Here is a 9581-nt window from a genome sequence, read left to right on the forward strand (position 1 = left end):
TGCTGGGAATATTTGCACAACATACAGATGAACCTTGAACAGGAATTTCAAGCACCTACAAAACAAAGGTTCTTACATTAATCCTTGCATTCTCCTAAATGCAAGAAACAATTCTCTGATCATATAGTTCAACTTAATAGTTATAATAGTGAAAGAAAAAGGTTATATACCACCTACTGCATAAGGTGCATCTCTAAATAACATATAATGGATGAGTCCCAGGGAGGGTATGTAACTTTTGCAAGGTCAGGAGAGATTTAAATCTTAAAGTTCCACCTGTTGATTTTAAATAACTGACTTAAGGCCATGTGGTTTGGAAGTGATGGAATTAATACCAGAAGGTAAATACCCTGATGTTCATTCAAATTTCGATCCAGTAAAACTCTGCTGACACCAAATGCTTTTTTATAAGCTCTTGAATATGCAATAATTAAAAATTAATACAATATTAATAATCCATTGTAATAAAGTATTATAATTTTATATAACATATAAAATAAATATAAAACAACGTAGTGTTAAATAAATAATTATTATAAAACAATTATTAATGAACTTTTAGAAATATTTCCTTTATCAAGGATGTTTTCGTTTTATATTTTATAGGGAATCTTCTTGTAAATGGCCTTATATTTTTAATTTTGGTGCCCATGTTGTTCATCACTAGTATATAGAAGTACAGTTGATTTTTGTATTTATATCTTGTGACCTTTCTGAACTGACTTCCTCTTAGACTCATAGTATTTAGTTTTTTTAGTTTTTTCTTTTAGTTTTTAAGTATTTGGAGATTTTTCAGTTATATTTATATCTTGATTTTTAGTATGATTCCACTGTGGTTGGAGAACACACTCTGCGTGATTTCAATTCTTTTGAATTTGTTGAGATTGGTCTTATGACCCAAGTTATGATTTATCCTCCTGTATGTTCCAGGGAACTTGAAAAAATTTATTGTGCTGTTATTGAGGTGAAATATCCTATAAATATCAATTAGATACTGTTGGTAAACAGTATTGTCCTAGTCTTCTACAGCCTTGCTGATTTTCTGTCTTGGTATGATATTCATTGTCGACACAAGCATGTTGATATAAATGTGTAATCATGTATTTGTCTATTTCCCACTTCAATTCTATCAGTTTTGGTTTCATAGATTTTTTAGCTCATTGTTTAGTATATGCACATGTAGGATGGCTATATCTTCTTGATAGGTTCACCCTTTAACCATTATACATTTCTGTCTCTGTCGCCTCATTCTGAAGTTTACTTTATCTGATATTAATATAGTCATTCCTACTTTCTTTTCTTTTTTTTTTTAAGATTTTTAAAATTTTTTGAGAGATGACATCAGGGAACTAGAAATCAAAACCACAATGAGATACCACCTCACACCAGTCAGAATGGCTAAAATTAACAAGTAAGGAAATGACAGATGCTGGTGAGGATGTGGAGAAAGGGGAACCCTCCTACACTGGTTGGTGGGAATGCAAGCTGGTGCAACCACTCTGTAAAACAGCGTGAAGGTTCCTCAAAAAGCTGAAAATAGAGCTACCCTATGACCCAGCAATTGCACTACTGGGTATATACCCTAAAGATACAAATGTGGTGCTCCAAAGGGGCACGTACACCTGAATGTTTATAGCAGCAATGTCCACAATAGCCAAACTACGGAAAGAACCTAGATGTTCATCAACAGATTAATGGATAAAGAAGAGGTTATATATATATATATATATATATATATACACACACACACACACACATACACACACACACACACACACACACAATGGAATACTATGCAGCCATCAAAAGAAATGAAATCTTGCCATTTGCAATGATGTGGATGGAATTAGAGGTTATTATGCTTAGCAAAATAAGTCAATTGGAGAAAAACAACTATCATATGATCTCCCTGATATGAGGAAGTGGAGATGCAACATGGGGGGTTTGGGGGGTAGGAAAATAATAAATGAAACAAGATGGGATCAGGAGGGAGACAAATCATTACAGACTCTTAATCTCACAAAACAGACTGAGGGTTGCTGGGGGGAGGGGGGTCAGGAGAGGGGGGTGGGGTTATGGACATTGGGAGGGTATGTGCTATGGTGGGTGCTATGAAGTGTGTAAACCTGGCGATTCACAGACCTGTACCCCTGGGGCTAATAATACAGTATAGGTTTATAAAAAAATAAAAAAAAAATTCTATTTGAGAGAGAGAGATTGAGGGACAGAGATCACAAGCAGGAAGGAGCAATAGAAGTAGAGAGAGAAGCAGACACCCTGGTGAGCAGGGAGCCAGACATGGGACTCAATGACAAGATCTTGAGATCAGGACCCAAGTTGAAGGCAGAGGCTTAACAAATTGAGCCACCCAGGCGCCCCTCAAACAATCTATATTGCCATATTTGAAGTGAGCTTCTTTTAAGCAATATATATTTTGGTTCATGTTTTATAATCTGTCCCTCCAAACTCTGTATTTTTTTTTACCATATTACTCATATTTTTATTTTTATTTATTTATTTTTTAATTTTTTATTTCTTTTCAGCATAACAGTATTCATTGTTTTTGTACCACACCCAGTGCTCCATGCAATCCGTGCCCTCCCTAATACCCACCACCTGGTTCCCCCAACCTCCCAGCCCTCACCCCTTCAAAACCCTCAGGTTGTTTTTCAGAGTCCATAGTCTCTCATGGTTCACCTCCCCTTCCAATTTCCCTCAACTCCCTTCTCCTCTCCATCTCCCCATGTCCTACTGTTATTTGTTCTGCTCCACAAATAAGTGAAACCATATGATAATTGACTCTTTCTGCTTGACTTATTTCACTCAGCATAATCTCTTCCAGTCCCGTCCATGTTGTTACAAAAGTTGGGTATTCATCCTTTCTGATGGAGGCATAATACTCCATACTGTATATGGACCACATCTTCCTTATCCATTCATCCGTTGAAGGGCATCTTGGTTCTTTCCACAGTTTGGCGACCGTGGCCATTGCTGCTATAAACATTGGGGTACAGATGGCCCTTCTTTTCACTACATCTGTATCTTTGGGGTAAATACCCAGCAGTGCAATTGCAGGGTCATAAGGAAGCTCTATTTTTAATTTCCTGAGGAATCTCCACACTGTTCTCCAAAGTGGCTGTACCAACTTTCATTCCCACCAACAGTGTAAGAGGGTTCCCCTTTCTCCACATCCTCTCCAACACATGTTGTTTCCTGTCTTGCTAATCTTGGCCATTCTAACTGGTGTAAGGTGGTATCTCAATGGGGTTTTAATTTGAATCTCCCTGATGGCTAGTGATGATGAACATTTTTTCATGTGTCTGATAGCCATTTGTATGTCTTCATTAGAGAAGTGTCTGTTCATATCTTCTGCCCATTTTTTAATATGATTGTCTGTTTTGTATGCGTTGAGTTTGAGGAGATCTTTATAGATCCTGGATATCAACCTTTTGTCTGTACTGTCATTTTCAAATATCTTCTCCCATTCTGTGGGTTGCCTCTTTGTTGTGTTGACTGTTTCTTTTGCTGTGCAGAAGCTTTTGATCTTGATGAAGTCCCAAAAGTTCATTTTCACTTTTGTTTCCATCGCCTTTGGAAACATATCTTGAAAGAAGTTGCTGTGGCTGATATCAAAGAGGTTACTGCCTATGTTCTCCTCTAGGATTCTGATGGATTCCTGTCTCATGTTGAGGTCTTTTATCCATTTCGAGTTTATCTTTGTGTACGGTGTAAGAGAATGGTCGAGTTTCATTCTTCTACATATAGCTGTCCAGTTTTCCCAGCACTATTTATTGAAGAGACTGTCTTTTTTCCACTGTATATTTTTTCCTGCTTTGCTGAAGATTATTTGACCATAGAGTTGAGGGTCCATATCTGGGCTCTCTACTCTGTTCCACTGGTCTGTGTGTCTGTTTTTATGCCAGTACCATGCTGTCTTGTTGATCACAGCTTTGTAGTAAAGCTTGAAATCAGGTAATGTGATATCCAAATTGGCAATGAAGAAGTCAAACTCTCTCTCTTCGCAGATGACATGATTCTTTATATGGAAAACCCAAACTCTGTATTTTAATGATGTACTTAGATCATTTAAATGTAATGGGAATTATCAAAAAGCCAGGGCATAAGTCTGCCATTTTATTTATTGTTTTCTGTTTTGCTGTTGTTATCATTTCCTTTTGTTTTCTTTTTCCAGTTTGCCTGTGGCTTACTGGAATACTTTTTAGAATCCCATTTTAATTCATAAAGAGAGTTCTTGAGTACAGAATTGTATTTTTTTTCCCCTAGGCTACATTCAGTGTATATTTACACAATTTACCACGGTCTACTTCTGTCATTATTTAAAAGTTCAAATGAAAAAAAAATAATAATAATAAAAAATAAAAGTTCAAATGAGATATAGAATTCCTGCCCCCTTTATATCACATTAGTTGCTCCTCTTCTCCACCTATAGTGTAATTGTCTTAAATATTTTCTCTACATTAATTTAGAACCACATCAGATAGTGTTATAATTTTTGCTTCCACAGTCGAACATAACTTAGAAAACTCAAGAATCATAAGAAAATCAATTATTTTACCCATTTTTTTCTTCACTGTGTCCTTTTTTTCTTCCTGATATTCCAGAATTTCATTTCCTTTCTTGTTAGAAAAGTTTCTTTAGCCATTTTTTTAGAGTACTTCTGCTAGAAATAAGTTTTTCCTCATCTGCTATTTCCTAGTTTTTCATTTTTGTTTTTCACTGGAAGATATTTTGACTGGATCTAGGATTCTGGTTTGATCTTATTACTGTCATGTAGGGGAAGAAGTCCAGATTCTCCATTCAGCCTCCATTGGCACCTGAGTTCGGGAACTCCCTGTTACTGTTGGGCATGAATGTGAGTCCCACCTCCCTAACAGGCCTTCACTGATACCTTTCTGGATGGATGGAACAAAGATGCTTTTTACTGCTCCCCACATGGTATCCACTGACACCAAAAAGTGGGAGGAAGCTAGTTGTTACTCCTCCGTAGAGTTAAAATCCTGGCTTTCTACTTAGCCATCTGGGGAGTTTGGGCACCTCATTAACCTGGCACAAGTGGAAATCTAGGCTCTCTACTCAGCACTGCTGACATGGGCAGGGGTAGAACTTACACTTTTTCTGTAGTGTTTGGTGGAAGTGCAGTGGCTGCTGTCTAAACATTTTCATGTCTTGTTCAAGTGCAAATCTCCTGGTCTTCTATCTTAAAATAGCAGAATTTGGAGGGAGAGCTTTTATTGTCTGCACCTATTGAAGCTATTGGGTTGTCAGATTCTTTAGCTCCAAGTCCAGGATATATAAGGGAAAAAGAAAACCCAGGGATTGCACCACTGTGTCATTTCCCAGTTTGCTGGGTAGTCAGCCACCTCCTCTTCACCTTTTTTTTTTTTTAAGATTTTATTTACTTATTTGAGAAAGAGAACAAAAGTGGGAGAACAGAGGGGGAGGGAGAAGCAGACTCCTTGCTGAGCAGGAACCCGAGATCGGGCTTGACCCCAAGACCCTAAGATCATGACCTGAGCTGAAGGCAGACACTTAACCCTCTGTGACACCCAGGTGCCCCTGCTCTCCATCTTCTAGAACTTCTTATTTTTTTTAATTTAATTTAATTTTATTTTATTTTCAGTGTTCCAAAATATATTGTTTATGCACCACAGCCAGTGCTCCATGCAATACATGCCATCTTTAATACTCACCACTAGGATCATCCAACACCCCCCTCCCCAAAACCCTCAGTTAGTTTCTCAGAATCCACAGTCTCTCATGGTTTGTCTCCCCCTCCGATTTCCCCTTTTGTTGCTTGTTTTGTTTTGTTGGTTTGTTTTAATATAATTTCCTGGGGTTTTAGTTGTTCTTCGTTACAAGGATAGGGAAATAATGTCTATTTTCCCAGGAGAGGGAATTCCTGACTACTTATTCTCTAAACATCTCTTCATTATGAGAGTAAGTTTACAATATCCTCTATAGAAACAATGAAGCTAATTCAGTCTTTCCTTTAACATGGTTGATTCAATTTTTAAAAAAGTTATCATTATTGATAGTATTATTAACGTTTCCTACAGCTTCACCACTCAGTTTTGGTAATGTCACATTTGAGCTACCTCCATAATTTCTTGCTCAGAGAGGCTTCTTTCTAAGAGACAAGTCCTCAGGGGACTGCAGGGCTTTGATCTTAGTTGATTGGCACTGGAGGGTCTTTGCCACAGAAGAGGGTCAGCAGAGTGAGCTAGGTCCTGTTCTCCCCAGCCACACCTGACCCCCACCACAGGATGGTCAAAGTGTCCCATGTCAATATTAAGTTTCAATGTCTTCTCCTTGGGGACAAAGAGAGGTGACAGATACTCAGCACTGTTCTTGGGTGGTCCTTGCACAGGGGGATTATCCAGCTGGGGCAGCAGTCTAGGCCTCTGATACACAAGGGCCATTGCAAACGAGAAACTCCAACCTTAATCTTTCTAAGCTATAAAATTAAATCCAAAGGAACAGTGAATGAAGTTGAAATTTGTTTATCCAGATCTCATTAATTCAATTTTTGATAATCCAACTTCTGTTGAGGTAAAATGTCTTTTTTTATTCTTTTGAAGAAATAATATTTTTAAACAAACTTTACAGTAAATGCTATTGCAAGGTACTTGATTTATAAAAAGAAATTTAAAAAAAAACTGTATCCAAAGGCTTTAAGCATTTTTGCAGATGAATGTGACTAGTTATATAATAACATATTTTATTTGTAATGGGTTTGATCATGTTTATTGTGCTTTTACATCAGTCAGGTTATTTGAACCTTTGAGAAGGAATATATGAGAAACATAATAAATATCATCAGATGCACTTTCATCCTGACTTTCTCAGTCCCATCCCCAGCGCCCTCCATTAGCTGACCTCCCCACATTCAGAGCCACCCTGTCCTTGGAAGGAGCTGTAAACAGTATCATTATCAACATCCCTAACACATCCTGCTAAGCTGTTTTACATGTTTATCTCATTTTATATTCGCAACACCTCTCTGAGGCTGTCACTCACATTGCAGAAGAGGAATCATGCTTCGAGAAGTTGAACTATGTGTTCAAACTCCCAGAGCTGATGAGTGACAGAGCTGAGAGCCAAACTCAGACTGCTTGATTTCAGAATGTGTGCCCTAGAGAGGGGTCCAAATCCCTTCCCCCACACAGTGTGCTCTCATCCCAGAATAGTGATCCCAAATTCCTGGGTCTGCAACTTCTTTCCAGTTTCAGCCAGCATTCATATTGGCACTTCGTACCTCCTCAGGGAATCCTACCTCCTGACAGCCCCCACCCCTTCCACATTCCTCACATAGGCACAGAGGAGGAACTCGATGGAGGAAACCAGAATTTATGCAGGTTGATGACTTGGTTCAAGGGGACAAGTGAATCCCACTCAGACTGCTTTTCTGTGCACTCTGCTTTCCCACTATTCATGCTGACTTCTGAAGTTGTCTTCTTTGAACTCGGTCAAGTGGGCTGCATAATTGCAGAAGAATTTAGAATTAGAATGACCCTAGTGTTTGAAAATCATGAAACACTATTATTTTAAAGCACTCTAGAACTCAAAGTTTCTCACACATTCACACTCAGCTCTCCTCTCTGTGAATTACTTGGCAAAACAGCGAAGCTCTCTGGTGCTGCAAACATAAATGGGGAATGGGAAGGTGTAGAGCCATTTCCAAACTCAAAGCATCTTCCTCTGTCTCAGAAGTTAAAGAATTTTCTTCAAGGCCGTGAGAGGGAGTTACCTCTGAAGTCTCTGAACTCCCCGTTCACAAAGATTTCTTGTACTGCTTTGAAAACAGATAGTTATTAATATATTTCTATATTCCATACAGAGCATTCAGAAGATTCTTATTTAACTCTCCAAAATGACAGTGAGAGCAAGGAGTGAAGGCTTGTCCATCTGAGTGGTAACACACGAGGATGGCTGATATGCAGGGGGAATGCCTATTTACAACATCTTAGTGGCTTAGTTTGGCTCTTAGTGTAGTCATTGGGGAGGCCGTTCAGTCACCAGAATCATTTCATGGATAGTATTTTATTGGAGAAGCTCTTGAGGAAGCTGAACTTATGACTTTCTGCTTGCCTCAGGCATCCAAGATTATCAGGCTCGTCTAAGAGCTGGATTATATCTAGAGATGATTCTTCAAGACATGGATTCCAAGATCTTTTTAGTAGATCTATACTAAATCACATTTAATATTTATTTCCATTTTACAGTATTCGTATACTATTGAGACTTTTTATATCAATGAATTAATTACAATGTATCAATGACTTTTTAATATTTAGCGAGATGAGCATATGGTTATTTTTCCCTTTTGTCCAATGTCCATGGTAGAATGTGGTAACAGAGTGCCAAAAAAGGGAAACAGTCCCCTCTTGAAAAGCACATTATTCTCTAAATATGCCACTAAATTATGTCTACTAATATTTTCTTTAGGATTTTTTCACCAAATCAAAATACAGGGAGCATCATAAGATATATTAAAGAGAATTCTTTCTTTTTCACACTTCTGAAACTTTAACAGGCTCTGAAGTCATCTATTTCCAAACATTTGAAAGAACACCCCTTGAGGCATCTGGGTGGCTCAGCGAGTTAAGTGTCTGACTTCTGCTCAGGTCATGATCCTGTAGTCCTGGGTTAGATTCCCAAGTCAGGCTCCCTGCTTCTCCCTCTCCCTCTGCGTGTTACCCCCCCCCACAACTTGCACTCTCTCTCCCTTTCTCTAATAAATAAATAAAATAAAATAAAAAACACCTCTGTGAATCTTCTGAGCATGGTGTTTTTGGAGGTATTTGACTTTGAAAACTTTCTTTTTCATACATGGTAATTATTCCACTTATATCTTTTTTTATTAATTTTGTTAATTTATTTTCTATAAAATTATATTATTTCATTTAATCCAGTATTTTTTATTTTAATTCATTTGATTAGAATACATTTACAATTGATTTAATTTCTTCAGCTTTCTGATTATTTCTTATGTTTTTAATTTATACACTTGATTTTACTTCTTTCTTTGCTCCTTGGTGTCTTCCTTGAGCTCTTATATACCTGTGTTGGGACCTTCTTTTTAAAAGTTAGCTGTCTCATTATGCTTTCTTATCTCAATGTAAATTTACTTAATATCATTTTTATTTGTTTAATAGCAGTCATTTTATGGTGGACATTAAATATTTTCCACAGATATCACTTGGATGCATTAAATATAAATTTCTATTTCTGTTCCTTGTTTTCCTTTTTGGGTTAGTTGATCACTTAGAGAAAGGAAGCATTAGTACTTTCATTCCATCATCTTGAACCGTAACTCTATGATTAGAAACAGGTTAAAGACATAGTAGAGACTTTTACTAAACACTGTTATTTGTGTAACTAGTGATACATGCTAAGTTGTAGTACTTTCTTGCCTCCACAACTTTAAATAGCACAAGAACTAAAACCACCTACCTCCAAACTCAGCCTGGACAAAGAAAATGTTAGCACACTTTATTGTTCAGAGTAATATGACATTATGCTCCTTCCCTGTTCTCATTACCATGATTTCAGTTCTCCTG

At 37.4% G+C, this 9581-nt stretch overlaps 1 pseudogene across 1 annotated transcript in view; it reads right to left on the minus strand.

Moving 5' to 3' along the window:
* The window catches only part of LOC308340251 (small ribosomal subunit protein eS6-like), a 49358-nt pseudogene extending 42918 nt beyond the window's left edge, over positions 1-6440 (minus strand). The window contains exon 1 of the transcript in view: positions 6268-6440. The product of the transcript in view is annotated as a small ribosomal subunit protein eS6-like (transcript). The remainder of the gene's footprint in view (positions 1-6267) is intronic.
* Positions 6441-9581: the final 3141 nt, after the last annotated feature.

This window comes from Martes martes (genome assembly GCF_963455335.1).
Source record: "Martes martes genome assembly, chromosome: 3".
NCBI lineage: Eukaryota > Metazoa > Chordata > Mammalia > Carnivora > Mustelidae > Martes > Martes martes.